Source organism: Trachypithecus francoisi, unplaced genomic scaffold (assembly GCF_009764315.1).
Source record: "Trachypithecus francoisi isolate TF-2019V2 unplaced genomic scaffold, Tfra_2.0 Lachesis_group15, whole genome shotgun sequence".
NCBI classification, from domain to species: Eukaryota; Metazoa; Chordata; class Mammalia; order Primates; family Cercopithecidae; genus Trachypithecus; species Trachypithecus francoisi.
Window position 1 is genome coordinate 60,940,713 of NW_022681460.1, and position 15,317 is coordinate 60,956,029.

Below are 15,317 nucleotides of genomic sequence, written 5' to 3' on the forward strand. Positions count from 1 at the left end.
ACATGGTGAAACCCCATCTCTACTAAAAATGCAAAAATTAGCTGGGTGTGGTGGCAAGGACCTGTAGTCCCAGCTACTTGGGAGGCTGAGGCAAAAGAATCACTTGAACCCAGGAGGTGGAGGTTGCAGTGAGCTGAGATCGCACCACTGCATTCCAGCCTGGCGACGGAGTGAGACTCTGTCCAAAAAAAAAAGAAAAGGAAAAGAGCTCCATCATTTGTCCACTTTTACTGTGTGATTAGAGAATCAGACACAACAGGGGTCAGGATGACTCTTCACAGGGATGAAATTAGAAATGCCTAAATTCTCAAAGCTAGTGTTCAGAGAAAGTCATTGTTGTGAGTTATTTCTTCTTATTCAAATGAACAGTGCTGCTGGAGACAAAGGAGTTTTGTCACATGCAATTAGCATTTAGACTTAGATCCTGCTTGAGATTCTTTCACACCAAGATTTAAGTAATAAAATGCTATTTTGTTCGAAAAATCACTGGTTCGCATATTTTCCCCCCACTGACTTTATTAGACAATATAAAAAGACTTATCAATAGGGAACCAAATCAGTTGCCATTACCTGTCTTAGAATTCTCTTCACATCATCATGTCCCTGACAAGATGGTTTTGAAACGACCCAGTGCATGTAGAAGGAGTTGATGGGAATGAAGAGAGGAATGTCAAGAAACAGTGATACTCATGCAAATCCTAGCTTCTCTGCAGAACTTAGGAGTCTAGAAAGATAAACTGTAATCAGAAATATTGTAATAGATAATATATCCGACCTAGGGAAAGGCAAAAGGCAAAAGCCCTGGGTGAGTGTTGATAGCTTGCAAACTGATGGTGTGAGTCCAGTAGGAGGGAAGATCATTAGGAGCAAATAAAACTCTTTAGTATTTATTTATTTATTCATTTATTTTTGAGACGACGTCTCACTCTGTCACCCAGACTGGAGTGCAGTGGCGCCATCTTGGCTTACTGCAACCTTCACCTCTCATATTCAAGCTATTCTCCTGCCTCAGCCTCCTGAGTAGCTGGGATTACAGGCACAAGCCATGTCGCCCGGCTCATTTTTGTATTTTTAGTAGCGACAAGGTTTCACCACGTTGGTCAGGTGGATCTTGAACGCCTGACATCAAGTGATCTGCCCACCACAGCCTCCCAAAGTGCTGGGATTACAGGCATGAGCCACCGTGCCCAGCCAAGCTTTACAGAACACTTTAGAGTTCACCACATATTTTCCCATATTTTTATTATCAAAAGCTTATCTATTTGGACCTAAAACCCATGTGAGGTTGAATAGGGCTATTTTTCCTTTATTAAGGGTTAACTAATGAGATTGAAATAAGTTAGGTGTCTAGTGTAGTCACTAGTAAGGGGCAGAAATCTAAACATGTCTGCTTTTCAAGTTTTTTTTTATTTAGATTTTTGTGGGTACCTAGTAGGTATTAGTTCTGTATATTTATCAAGTATATGAGATGTTTGCTACAGGCATGCAATGCATAGTAATGGGGCATGCATCCCCTCAAGCATTTGTCTAAACATGTCTTTCATTACATGTTTACTACTCTATCTACTCCACTATGCCTACTCTGAAGAGAGGTGATTGGTTAAATTTAGATAAATTTTCAAAAAATCCTGAGGTTTCACTTTTCTGGAAGGTAATTTAATTTACTACTTGTTCTATAAATAACCCCTTAAAGTTCAGAGAAGTAAAATATATAGACAGAATTTGTTAAATATTTTTCACAAACAGGACTCAGTTTTCTCATCCATAAAATGAATAGGTTGAATCAGTCCTATCCTTCTTCATCTTGGCTGCATGGTAGAGTCACCAGGGGAACTTTTACACTTACTTATGCCCAGGAGCTGCCCCTGGAGATTCTGATTCAATTAACCGTAGGTGGGTTTCCTTTTTTTTTTTTTTTTTTTTAAAGCTTCCGGGTAATTCTAAGGTACCGCCAGGATTCAGAGTCACTGGACTAGATGATCTGAAAGTACTCTTCTTCTACATGTCTCAGCGTATTGTGGGGATTTATATAATGGCTCTGGTGTACCATGAATTAATTGGAAGGAGACTCAGTTATTATTCATTTTATCCTGTCTGGGTTCCTTGCTAGAATTTAGATCCATTTCTCACTTATGAGAGTCTGGGAATTATAAAATTTTGCAGGGGACTCTGTGTCACCGAGTTTAAACTCTCCTTTAACTTACTCAGTTTAAACTCTCCTTTAACTTAACTCTTCTTTTTTTTTTTTTTTTTATTTTATTTTTATTTTTTATTATACTTTAAGTTCTAGGGTACATGTGCATAACGTTTATATCATGTATAACTCCCCATGCAATCCCTCCCTCCTCCCCCCTCCCCCTGATAGGCCCCAGTGTGTGATGTTCCCCTTCCCGAGTCCAAGTGATCTCATTGTTCAGTTCCCACCTATGAGTGAGAACATGCGGTGTTTGGTTTTCTGTTCTTGTGATAGTTTGCTAAGAATGATGGTTTCCAGCTGCATCCATGTCCCTACAAAGGACGCAAACTCATCCTTTTTGATGGCTGCATAGTATTCCATGGTGTATATGTGCCACATTTTCTTAATCCAGTCTGTCACAGATGGACATTTGGGTTGATTCCAAGTCTTTGCTATTGTGAATAGTGCCGCAATAAACATACGTGTGCATGTGTCTTTGTAGTAGAGTAATTTATAATCCTTTGGGTATATACCCAGTAGTGGGATGGCTGGGTCATATGGTACATCTAGTTCTAGATCCTTGAGGAATCGCCATACTGTTTTCCATAATGGTTGAACTAGTTTACAATCCCACCAACAGTGTAAAAGTGTTCCTATTTCTCCACATCCTCTCCAACATCTATTGTTTCCTGACTTCTTAATGATTGCCATTCTAACTGGTGTGAGATGGTATCTCATTGTGGTTTTGATTTGCATTTCTCTGATGGCGAGTGATGACGAGCATTTTTTCATGTGTCTGTTGGCTGTATGGATGTCTTCTTTTGAGAAATGTCTGTTCATATCCTTTCCCCACTTTTTGATGGGGTTGTTTGTTTTTTTCTTGTATATTTGTTTGAGTTCTTTGTAGATTCTGGATATTAGCCCTTTGTCAGATGAGTAGGTTGCAAAAATTTTCTCCCATTCTGTAGGTTGCCTGTTCACTCTGATGGTAGTTTCTTTTGCTGTGCAAAAGCTCTTTAGTTTAATGAGATCCCATTTGTCAATTTTGGCTTTTGCTGCCGTTGCTTTTGGTGTTTTAGACATGAAGTCCTTGCCCATGCCTATGTCCTGAATGGTACTACCTAGATTTTCTTCTAGGGTTTTTATGGTATTAGGTCTAACATTTAAGTCTCTAATCCATCTTGAATTAATTTTCGTATAAGGGGTAAGGAAAGGATCCAGTTTCAGCTTTCTACTTGTGGCTAGCCAATTTTCCCAGCACCATTTATTAAATAGGGAATCCTTTCCCCATTTCTTGTTTTTGTCAGGTTTGTCAAAGATCAGATGGCTGTAGATGTGTGGTATTATTTCTGAGGACTCTGTTCTGTTCCACTGGTCTATTTCTCTGTTGTGGTACCAGTACCATGCTGTTTTGGTTACTGTAGCCTTGTAGTATAGTTTGAAGTCAGGTAGCGTGACGCCTCCAGCTTTGTCCTTTTGACCTAGGATTGTCTTGGCAATGCGGGCTCTTTTTTGGTTCCATATGAACTTTAAAGCAGTTTTTTCCAATTCTGTGAAGAAACTCATTGGTAGCTTGATGGGGATGGCATTGAATCTATAAATCACCTTGGGCAGTATGGCCATTTTCACGATATTGATTCTTCCTATCCATGAGCATGGTATGTTCTTCCATTTGTTGTGTCCTCTTTGATTTCACTGAGCAGTGGTTTGTAGTTCTCCTTGAAGAGGTCCTTTACATCCCTTGTAAGCTGGATTCCTAGGTATTTTATTCTCTTTGAAGCAATTGTGAATGGAAGTTCATTCCTGACTTGGCTCTCTGCTTGTCTGTTACTGGTGTATAAGAATGCTTGTGATTTTTGCACATTAATTTTGTATCCTGAGACTTTGCTGAAGTTGCTTATCAGCTTAAGGAGATTTTGGGCTGAGACGATGGGTTTTTCTAAATATACAATCATGTCATCTGCAAACAGGGACAATTTGACTTCTTCTTTTCCTAACTGGATACCCTTGATTTCTTTCTCTTGCCTGATTGCCCTAGCCAGAACTTCCAACACTATGTTGAATAGGAGTGGTGAGAGAGGGCATCCCTGTCTTGTGCCAGTTTTCAAAGGGAATTTTTCCAGTTTTTGCCCATTCAGTATGATATTAGCTGTGGGTTTGTCATAAATAGCTCTTATTATTTTGAGGTACGTTCCATCAATACCGAATTTATTGAGCGTTTTTAGCATAAAGGGCTGTTGAATTTTGTCAAAAGCCTTTTCTGCATCTATTGAGATAATCATGTGGTTCTTGTCTTTGGTTCTGTTTATATGCTGGATTACGTTTATTGATTTGCGAATGTTGAACCAGCCTTGCATCCCAGGGATGAAGCCCACTTGATCATGGTGGATAAGCTTTTTGATGTGCTGCTGAATCCGGTTTGCCAGTATTTTATTGAGAATTTTTGCATCGATGTTCATCAGGGATATTGGTCTAAAATTCTCTTTTTTTGTTGTGTCTCTGCCAGGCTTTGGTATCAGGATGATGTTGGCCTCATAAAATGAGTTAGGGAGGATTCCCTCTTTTTCTATTGATTGGAATAGTTTCAGAAGGAATGGTACCAGCTCCTCCTTGTACCTCTGGTAGAATTCAGCTGTGAATCCATCTGGTCCTGGACTTTTTTTCGTGGGTAGGCTATTAATTGTTGCCTCAATTTCAGAGCCTGTTATTGGTCTATTCAGGGATTCAACTTCTTCCTGGTTCAGTCTTGGGAGAGTGTAAGTGTCCAGGAAATTATCCATTTCTTCTAGATTTTCTAGTCGATTTGCGTAGAGGCATTTATAGTATTCTCTGATGGTGTTTGTATTTCTGTGGGGTCGGTGGTGATATCCCCTTTATCATTTTTTATTGCGTCTATTTGATTCCTCTCTCTTTTCTTCTTTATTAGTCTTGCTAGCGGTCTGTCAATTTTGTTGATCTTTTCAAAAAACCAACTCCTGGATTCATTGATTTTTTGGAGGGTTTTTTGTGACTCTATCTCCTTCAGTTCTGCTCTGATCTTAGTTATTTCTTGCCTTCTGCTAGCTTTTGAATGTGTTTGCTCTTGCCTCTCTAGTTCTTTTAATTGTGATGTTAAGTGTCAATTTTAGATCTTTCCTGCTTTCTCTTGTGGGCATTTAGTGCTATAAATTTCCCTCTACACACTGCTTTAAATGTGTCCCAGAGATTCTGGTATGTTGTATCTTTGTTCTCATTGGTTTCAAAGAACATCTTTATTTCTGCTTTCATTTCGTTATGTACCCAGTAGTCATTCAGGAGCAGGTTATTCAGTTTCCATGTAGTTGAGCGGTTTTGATTGAGTTTCTTAGTCCTGAGTTCTAGTTTGATTGCACTGTGGTCTGAGAGACAGTTTGTTATAATTTCTGTTCTTGTACATTTGCTGAGGAGTGCTTTACTTCCAATTATGTGGTCAATTTTGGAATAAGTGCGATGTGGTGCTGAGAAGAATGTATATTCTGTTGATTTGGGGTGGAGAGTTCTATAGATGTCTATTAGGTCCGCTTGGTGCAGAGATGAGTTCAATTCCTGGATATCCTTGTTAACTTTCTGTCTCGTTGATCTGTCTAATGTTGACAGTGGAGTGTTGAAATCTCCCATTATTATTGTATGGGAGTCTAAGTCTCTTTGTAGGTCTCTAAGGACTTGCTTTATGAATCTGGGTGCTCCTGTATTGGGTGCATATATATTTAGGAGAGTTAGCTCTTCCTGTTGAATTGATCCCTTTACCATTATGTAATGGCCTTCTTTGTCTCTTTTGATCTTTGATGGTTTAAAGTCTGTTTTATCAGAGACTAGGATTGCAACCCCTGCTTTTTTTTGTTCTCCATTTGCTTGGTAGATCTTTCTCCATCCCTTTATTTTGAGCCTATGTATGTCTCTGCATGTGAGATGGGTCTCCTGAATACAGCAGACTGATGGGTCTTGACTCTTTATCCAGTTTGCCAGTCTGTGTCTTTTAATTGGAGCATTTAGTCCATTTACATTTAAGGTTAATATTGTTATGTGTGAACTTGATCCTGTCATTATGATATTAACTGGTTATTTTGCTCATTAGTTGATGCAGTTCTTCCTAGCCTCGATGGTCTTTACATTTTGGCATGTTTTTGCAATGGCTGGTACCGGTTGTTCCTTTCCATGTTTAGGGCTTCCTTCAGGGTCTCTTGTAAGGCAGGCCTGGTGGTGACAAAATCTCTAAGCATTTGCTTATCTGTAAAGGATTTTATTTCTCCTTCACTGATGAAACTTAGTTTGGCTGGATATGAAATTCTGGGTTGAAAATTCTTTTCTTTAAGAACGTTGAATATTGGCCCCCACTCTCTTCTGGCTTGTAGAGTTTCTGCCGAGAGATCTGCTGTTAGTCTGATGGGCTTCCCTTTGTGGGTAACCCGACCTTTCTCTCTGGCTGCCCTTAAGATTTTTTCCTTCATTTCAACTTTGGTGAATCTGGCAATTATGTGTCTTGGAGTTGCTCTTCTGGAGGAGTATCTTTGTGGCGTTCTCTGTATTTCCTGAATTTGAATGTTGGCCTGCCCTACTAGGTTGGGGAAGTTCTCCTGGATGATATCCTGAAGAGTGTTTTCCAACTTGGTTCCATTTTCCCCCTCACTTTCAGGCACCCCAATCAGACGTAGATTTGGTCTTTTTACATAATCCCATACTTCTTGCAGGCTTTGTTCATTTCTTTTTCTTCTTTTTTCTTTTGGTTTCTCTTCTCGCTTCATTTCATTCATTTGATCCTCAATCGCTGATACTCTTTCTTCCAGTTGATCGAGTCGGTTACTGAAGCTTGTGCATTTGTCACGTATTTCTCGTGTCATGGTTTTCATCTCTGTCATTTCGTTTATGATCTTCTCTGCATTAATTAGTCTAGCTGTCAATTCTTCCACTTTTTTTTCAAGATTTTTAGTTTCTTTGCGCTGGGTACGTAATTCCTCCTTTAGCTCTGAGAAGTTTGATGGACTGAAGCCTTCTTCTCTCATCTCGTCAAAGTCATTCTCTGACCAGCTTTGATCCGTTGCTGGCGATGGGCTGCGCTCCTTTGCAGGGGGAGATGCGCTCTTATTTTTTGAATTTCCAGCTTTTCTGCCCTGCTTTTTCCCCATCTTTGTGGTTTTATCTGTCTCTGGTCTTTGATGATGGTGACGTACTGATGGGGTTTTGGTATAGGTGTCCTTCCTGTTTGATAGTTTTCCGTCTGACAGTCAGAAGGACTGTCTGTTGGTCTGTTGGAGATTGCTTGAGGTCCACTCCAGACCCTGTTTGCCTGGGTATCAGCAGCAGAGGTTGCCAAAGATAGAATATTGCTGAGCAGCGAGTGTACCTGTCTGATTCTTCCTTTGGAAGTTTCCTCTCAGGGATGACTCCACCCTGTGAGGTGTGGGGTGTCAGACTGCCCCTAGTGGGGGATGTCTCCCAGCTAGGCTACTCAGGGGTCAGGGACCCACCTGAGCAGGCAGTCTGTCCGTTCTCGGATCTCAACCTCCGCGTTGGGAGATCCACGGCTCTCCCCAAAGCTGTCAGACAGAGTCGTTCGCCTCTGCACCGCCCCCGCTGCTTTCCCTATTGGACCTCAGCTGTGGGCTGTCCCCAGAGGTGGAGTCTACAGAGACAGGCAGGTTTCCTTGAACTGCTGTGAGCTCCACCCAGTTCGAGCTTCCCAGCGGCTTTGTTTACCTACCTAAGCCTCAGCAATGGCGGGCGCCCCTCCCCCAGCCTCGCTGCTGCCTTGCGGATAGATCCCCGCAGACTGCTGTGTTAGCAGTGAGGGAGGCTCCGTGGGCGTGGGACCCTCCCGGCCAGGTGTGGGATATATTCTCCTGGTGTGCCTGTTTCCTTAAAGCGCAGTATTGGGGTGGGAGTTACGCGATTTTCCAGGTGTTATGTGTCTCAGTTCCCCTGGCTAGGAAAACGGATTTCCTTCCCCCTTGCGCTTCCAGGTGAGGCGATGCCTCGCCCTGCTTCAGCTCACGCTGGTCAGGCTGCAGCAGCTGACCAGCACCGATTGTCCGGCACTCCCTAGAGAGATGACCCCAGTACCTCAGTTGAAAATGCAGAAATCACCGGTCTTCTGTGTTACTCGCGCTGGGAGTTGGAGACTGGAGCTGTTCCTATTCGGCCATCTTCAACTTAACTCTTCTTGCAAACTTTTTCCTGATGGTCATCTGGCTAATCTAAAGAATTCCTGTACATGTGAGAAAGTTTCCTCTGAGCATGGCAGATCAAAGGAGCAGTCACTTAGATATGGATGGATGGGGACAAAGTTAAAGACGCAGAGTCAGGCAGGGAGGAGATTTCAATTGACTCTTAAGGAAATCATTGAACAAAACTGTAGACAAGAAGCAGAGATTACAAACATCCTTAGAATACCTTGGCCTACCCTAGTCCTCCTGTTAACCCAGCTAGACAGTCTGAGTTCCAAAGAACAAGTAATAGCATTTTCCAAAGCAACTTTTGAGAGCGTAGAAAACATTTTTTAAAATGAGCAACATGTAAGTCAGATGGAAAAGAAAAAAGATCCAAGCAATGAGCTTTTACGTTTGAAATGGCATAAAGAGAGTTTGAAGCTGCCACTCACTATCTGGTCACATGCAGTGGGTGCAGGGCGGCAGGAGTGCAGGCATAGGTATCTTGGAGGACAGATTTTATATTTGCCAAGAAGTTAATATGAATTTGCAGATGACAGTTTCCTTTTTTCCTGAAAACTTCCAAAAGATTGAAGACGAAAATACTGTGACAAGCCTAGCAAATTGCACTTATTTAAGATAACCACAAAGCATATCCAATAGAGAGAAATTCTTCAGAAATGCTATTTTCTAAGCACTTACTCCTTAATCACTGGCTAAGGATGGTAATGAACCTTGCTGATTGTCTGAGCGAAATAAATAGTTGAGAGTTAGAGACGGGGGCCTGCAGTGAAATAGAGATAATTTTGTGTGATGATTACTATAGTACAACTTCAACCTCAGTTCCGGAAGAGCAATGTGCTCTGTCATAGCAATCTATGGCAACTGTTGTGGTTTGTGCTAACTTCATATTTGTGTTGCTATTTTCTGATGTTGAGAAATACTGTGAGTTGGTCTAGGGTTTTTGTTAATTTTTAATTTTTGTGGGTTTATACATACCCCATAAATATATACACCTACTAAGTACTAGGTTATTTTAACAAAATGTTTTGCCTTCATGTAGTAAACAGTATGTAATCAAATTTTCTAAAGATGATGATGTGTTCCAATTTATGACCACTGCAAGAATAAAATTTTATTTAAGATGTTCTGTATCAGAGTTTGGCAAATGACAGCTTGTGGGCAAAACCCAGCCTATGACTTCTTTCTGTGGTCTTCCAGCTGAGAACAATTTTACATTTTTAAATGGTTGAAAGAAATCAAAAGAAAAATAATGTTTTGAGGCATGTGAAAATTGTATGGAAATTCAAATGTCAGTGTCCATATCAAGTTTTATTGAAATGCAGTCATAGCCATTTGTCTGTGTGTTGTCTATGGCTTCCTCTGGGCTGCAATAGCAGAACTAAGTAGTTATGACAGAGATTATTTGATTGTAAAAACCTGAAATATTTACTTTCTATTTTATTTTATTTTATTTTACTTTAAGTTCCAGGATACATGTGCAGAACGTGCAGGTTTCTTACACAGGTATACATGTGCCATGGTGGTTTGCTTCACCTATCAATCCGTCATCTAGGTTTTAAGCCCCTCATGCATTAGCTATTTGTCTTAATGCTCCTTGTTCCCTTGCCCCCCAGCCCCCGACAGGCCCCAGTGTGTGTTGTTCCTCTCCCTGTGTCCATGTGTTCTCATTGTTCAGCTCCCACTTATGAGTGACAACAGGCAGTGTGTGGTTTTTTGTTCCTGTGTTAGCTTGCTGAGGATGATGGCTTCCAGTTTCATCCATGTCCCTGCAAAAGACATGATCTTATTCTTTTTTATGACTGTATAGTATTCCATGGTGTATATGTAACACATTTTCTTTTTTTTTTTATTATTATTATACTTTAAGTTCTAGGGTACATGTGCATAACGTGCAGGTTTGTTACATATGTATACTTGTGCCATGTTGGTGTGCTGCACCCATCAACTCGTCAGCACCCATCAATTCATCATTTATATCAGGTATAACTCCCAATGCAATCCCTCCCCCCTCCCCCCTCCCCGTGATAGGCCCTGGTGTGTGATGTTCCCCTTCCCGAGTCCAAGTGATCTCATTGTTCAGTTCCCACCTATGAGTGAGAACATGCGGGTAACACATTTTCTTTATCCAATCTATCATTGATGGGCATTTGAATTGGTTCCATGTCTTAGATGTTGTAAATAGTGCTACAATAAACATACATGTGCATGAGTCTTTATAGTAGAATGATTTATATTCCTTCGGGTATATACCCAGTAATGAATTGCTGGATCAATTGATATTTCTGGTTCTAGATCCTTGAGGAATTGCCACATTGTCTTCCACAATGGTTGAACTAATTTTCATTCCCAATAACAGTGTAAAAGCACTCCTCTTTCTCCACAGCCTCACCAGCATCTATTGTTTCTTGACGTTTTAATAATCGCCATTCTGACTGGCATGAGATGGTCTCTCATTGTAGTTTTGATTTGCATTTCTCTAATGATCAGTGATGTTGAACTTTTTCTCATATGCTTGTTGGCTGCATAAATGTTTTGTAACTCTTATAGGAAAGACTGAGCAAAGTTATCACTCTTCATGCAATGAATGGATCTTATGTGCATCTTAATATAGTAAAATGAGATGAGAGTCTCACCTCAGAATCATTTAGATCCAAATATCACTTTGGCTAATAAAACTACTTTGGTATAAAATGGGATTTTATTGTCCAGATGGAATGTCTAGTTTACTTGTGTGTTTTCACCATTCTCGGTTTGGAGGGAGCAGACTAATTCACAGTCCTAGAGTCATTCAGTTGTAGGCAGAGCCCTTTTTAGTTGTTTATCAAAAATTAGAGTAAGGATTATGTGGCTTAAAATTTTTTTCCCAAAGTTTGTTAATTGTAAATATCAAGTAATTGTTGTGATTTTATAGCTATAGCGTGGTTATTACTTATTAAGTAGAAGTTTCCTTTCCATGTTTTGGAGCTTTACTGAAAACAAAAGCATAAGACTTCAGACAAATGAAATCTTACATTGTAAGGATAATTTCGACATTCACATACTTATATTACATAATCACAATTTTACCTAAATTTCTATTTTAGAAATATACAGGAATCAATTTAGTTTTGAAAATGTTATTTCAGTATGCAAAATAAAACATGCTAATATATATTTTAATTGTAAAATTATTTGTATTTTTTGTGGCTATGTAGTAGGTGTATATATTTACGGGGTACATAGAATGTTTTGATACATGCAGACAATGTGAAATAAACATTCATGAGGAATGAGGTATCCACTCCCTCAATCAGTTATCCTTTGAGTGACAAACAATCCAATTACATTCTTTATGTTATTTTAAAATGTGCAATTAGCTTATTATTGATTACAGTTACTCTTTCATGCTTTCAGATAGTAGGTGTTATTTATTCTTTCTAATTTTTTTGTACCCATTAGCCATCCTCACCTCCTCCCACCCCCATCCGCCCCCAATACCCTTTCCAGCCTCTGGTCACCATCCTTCTACTCTCTAAGTTTATGAATTCAATTGATTTGATTTTTAGATAACACAAATAAGTAAGAACATGCAAAGTTTGTCTTTCTGCGCCTGGCGTATTTCACTTAACAGCATAATCTCCAGTTTCATCATGTTGTTGCAAATGAGTGGATCTCATTCTTTTTAATGGCTGAATAGTATACCATCGTGTTTATGTACCACATTTTCTTTATCCATTAATCTGTTGATGGACACTTAGGTTGCTTCCAAATCTTAGCTATTTTAAACAATGCTGCTGCAACAAATATAGAAGTGCAGATATCTCTTTGATACACTAATTTCCTTTATTTTGAATATATACATACAACCTACCAAAATTGAACCAGGAAGAAAACCAAAAGCTGAACAGATCAATAATAAGTACTGAGATCTAAGCCATAATAAAAAGTCTTCCAGTAAAGAAAAGCCCAGGAGATGATGGCTACACTGCTGAATTCTACCAAACATTCAAAGAAGAAGTAATACCTTTCTTATTCAAACTATTCTAAGGAATAGAGGAGGAAGGAATACTTCCAAACTCATTCTATGAGGCCAGTATTGCCTTGATGCCAAAACCAAAGACATATCAAAGAAAGAAAAATACAGGCTAATATCTCTGATGAATAGTAATGCAAAAATCTTCAACATAATACTAGCAAACAGAATTCAATAATACATTAGAAAAATCACTCCTCGTAACCAAGTCGGATTTATTCCTGGGATGCAAAGATGGTTCAAAATACGCAAATCAGTCAATGCGCTATATATATTTTTAATTCATGTGATGTGTTTAGGTATCTGGTGACTGATGAGTGAGTTATACGGGAATCCATTTTGTTTTCAAATGATTCTACCTGATTATAATAAAACATACAACTCGTCATCATGTCATGAATTTGTTACCATATTTAATATGGAACATAGCTTCCTGATTTTCTTCTTTACTAATGTTTTAAAAATATCTCCTTGAGGAACAATTTATATATATTTGATTCTCATTATTTGAGGATTCTGTATTTGAAAATTGGCCTGTTAACTAGAATCTATTAATACTTATCCTCAAAATAATACTTGACTTTTGCAGTCATTTGAGGACCTATGTGGACATGTGTAGAGCAGCAAAAAATTTGAGTTGTTCTCTGTGCAAGTTCCCAGGTAAGGCCAAACAAGGCAATGCTCTGCTGTCTTATTTCAGCTTGTACTACAAACAAGTGTCCTTTTCACAATCTATTTAATGCCACATTTTTCACATTTCTGTGTTTTTTTGTTGTTGTTGTTGGTGGTGGCTTCACTGTTTAAAATGGTCTCAAACATAGTGTGGAAGTTCTACTTAGTGTCCCTAGGCCAAGAAGACTGTGGTGTAGCTTATGAGGAAAGTACTTGTATTAGAAAAGCTTTGTTCAGGCATGATTTATAGTGCTGTTGACCATGAGTTCAACGTTAGTGAATCAGCTATGTATCAAATAAAGCGTCTTTAGACAGAAACACACATAAAACAAGGTTATGCATGCATTAGCTGATGAAAATTTTGTTAATCATAGGCTCACAGGAACCTAGTCCTATATATTCCCTAGAAGCAAAGCTTCAGTATTTACTAATTCTGTAGTCATAATGACTTTATGGAACATAACTATCATGAATAATGGGGATTGACTATATTAACTTTTTATTTTTTTACTTCTTCAAATTTTACTTTCTGCATTTTTATTATAAGAGTAACCATATATTCCCTTTTTAAACTTTGTAAACTCAGGAATATATGCATATATAGACATGTATGTGTTTGTATATGAATTTATGATTTGCTAATATGTATCTACGGTACAGATCACTTTTCATGACTCAAGTGATAAAAGCTAAATATGCATGAACAAAGTGAATTGAGAAAATTATTTAAATTAGATTTTATACTTAATTTGAGGTACATCTGAATTGCTAAAAGCTTAGAATTGTACAGTATTTTGAAGATATACAGTTGTGTCGGTCAACTTTGAATGCTGGATTTCTTACCTAAGCACAGAGAGATAGATGTAGTTCAAGTCTTTAAATTTTATCAAGTGACATTTTATAAGGCCATGAGAAAATGCATAATTTTTTTAAACAATGGTTGCATGTATTTTGGGTTATATTGCAGGGAAATTTGTTGTAGGAGTACTTTGGAGAGACTGTAAGAAAGGATGGATTTAAGCTGACACTTGAAGAACAAGAAACATTTTGATAGGAAAAGAATGAGATATATGTTACGGGTAAACAGAGAGAAAGAAAAATAAAGAAAACAGTATAGAAGAGATAAATATGAAGCATATCAGAAGACAGTGAAGAGATCAGGTTGGCCTAATTTACTTAAACATTAATTTAACTCACACTAATGGTTTTTAGTGAATATGAGTGGTTCATATTTGAATCACTTGGGACACCTACTGAAACTGAATGTGTTCCCCTCAAATTTATATGTTGAAACCTATTCCCCAGTGTGATAGTATTTGGAGGTGGGGCCTTTGGGAGGTGATTAAGTCATGAGAGCAGAGCCATTATGAATACAATTAATGCCCTTATGAAAGAGGCCCTGGAGAGCTCCCTTGCCTCTTTGCCTTGTGAAGACATGGGGAGAAGATAGCTGTCTATGCAAGAGGGCCCTCAGCAAATGCAGAATCTGCTGGTGCTTTCATCATGAACTTCTCAAGCCTTCAGCACTGTAAGAGTAAATTTCTGTAGTTCGTAAGCCACCCAGGCTATGGTACTTTGTTATAGCAGCCTGAATACACAAAGACACCTACTTATATACAGTGCATAAGCTAACATATTATTTAAAACAAGCAAAAACCAAACAAACAAAACTTGTACTTAACAACATTTTGGCTGGACAGAAACTTATATCCAGAACAGAATGATCTCTCTCTTGTTTAAACCCATCACACAGTTCATCTTATGGGAAAGCCTTATCCATTGGTTTACGAAAGTTCACTTGATTAGATTTGGTGGAACCTCTGCATCAGACTTGGAATACAACATCTAGGATATGACTAATATCTGAAGGCAGATATTAAAACCATCTCCTATATAGAGAATGAGAGAGAAAGAGAGTGTGAGAAAGAATTTTGCCCACACCCCATCTTTGCCAATCACACTCTTAGGCATTACGCATTCGTAACCCTTAAGGAGGCAGCACATACTCTGACTCAACTGTTTTTCATTCCTTGTCTTTCCCCATCTCTCACCCAGGCCCTTGGGTGCACAAAACAGTAGGACATTTTGCTTGGGGCTCCCTGTGCAGTAAGAAGATAACTTTCCCCTCTCCTTCCTGTATTTCTGATCAAACATGTTATGCTCACCTAGTGGCTTCTGGGGGGTGGGAGTGGGAGGAATGAAACATTGTGGGGTTGCACCTTTTCCCATTTAACCACTTGCCTGTACTCTTGAAGCATGTGAATAAAGGCTT

General features: G+C 38.9%; 1 protein-coding gene across 9 annotated transcripts in view; it reads right to left on the reverse strand.

Moving 5' to 3' along the window:
- OPRM1 (opioid receptor mu 1) overlaps nucleotides 1–15,317 on the reverse strand; it is a 131,268-nt gene that overhangs the window by 76,783 nt on the left and 39,168 nt on the right. The window lies entirely within an intron of this gene.